The sequence below is a fragment of the Zalophus californianus genome, chromosome 1 (assembly GCF_009762305.2).
Source record: "Zalophus californianus isolate mZalCal1 chromosome 1, mZalCal1.pri.v2, whole genome shotgun sequence".
Classification (NCBI taxonomy): Eukaryota; Metazoa; Chordata; class Mammalia; order Carnivora; family Otariidae; genus Zalophus; species Zalophus californianus.
The window spans coordinates 207,653,919-207,654,608 of record NC_045595.1 but is presented as its reverse complement, the minus strand read 5'-3'; the positions used below and the strand labels follow the sequence as shown (position 1 = coordinate 207,654,608).

Genomic DNA, 690 nt, shown 5'->3' with positions numbered 1-690 from the left:
AATAGCTACCATGTTGAGGCAACCTGGGGGTATAAAGTCATCTTGGGCTGGTCCTGAAAAACCATTTCTTATTTTATTCTTTATTTTTTTTAAGATTTTATTTATTTTTTTTGAGAGAGAGAAAGCGAGAGCAGAGGGTAGAGTCAGAGGGAGAAGCAGACTTCCTGCTGAGCAGGGAACCCAATGTGGGACTTGATCCCAGGACCCTGGGATCATGACCTGAGCCGAAGGCAGACACTTAACTGACTGAGCCACCTAGGCGTCCCCCATTTCTTATTTTAAAAAACAGCTTTATTCTTAGCCTTTTGGCTAAGATCTAGCATCTGTTCTTGTCAGTTTAATATCTGATATGACCTTTATCCAAGGACAATATATTAAATGGATTTGGGGAGCAGGGGGATGGAATAGAGCTTGCTCCATCCACTCCATGCATTGAGCTGGTACTGCAGTGCCTCCAGGAACGGGCACCCCCTCGGGGCTTCAAACTTGCAATGGTGTTGGGGTGCCTGGCTGGCCCAGTCGGTAGAGCATGTGAATCTCCATCTCAAAGTCATGAGTTCGAGCCCCATGTTGGGCATGGAGCCTTCTTAATAAATAATAATAGGGTGGCTGGTTAAGTGTCTGCTCTTGGTTTTGGCTCAGGTCGTGATCTCAGGGTCATGAAACTGAGCACCTCGTCAGGCTCTGCGC

The 690-nt window shown here is 46.7% G+C and overlaps 1 non-coding gene across 1 annotated transcript; it reads left to right on the top strand.

Moving 5' to 3' along the window:
• The first annotated feature begins 289 nt into the window (after positions 1-289).
• LOC113919139 lies at positions 290-473 on the top strand. Its single transcript, XR_003518866.1, has one exon. It is a non-coding gene; the product is annotated as a U2 spliceosomal RNA (small nuclear RNA).
• The last annotated feature ends 217 nt before the right edge of the window (positions 474-690 follow it).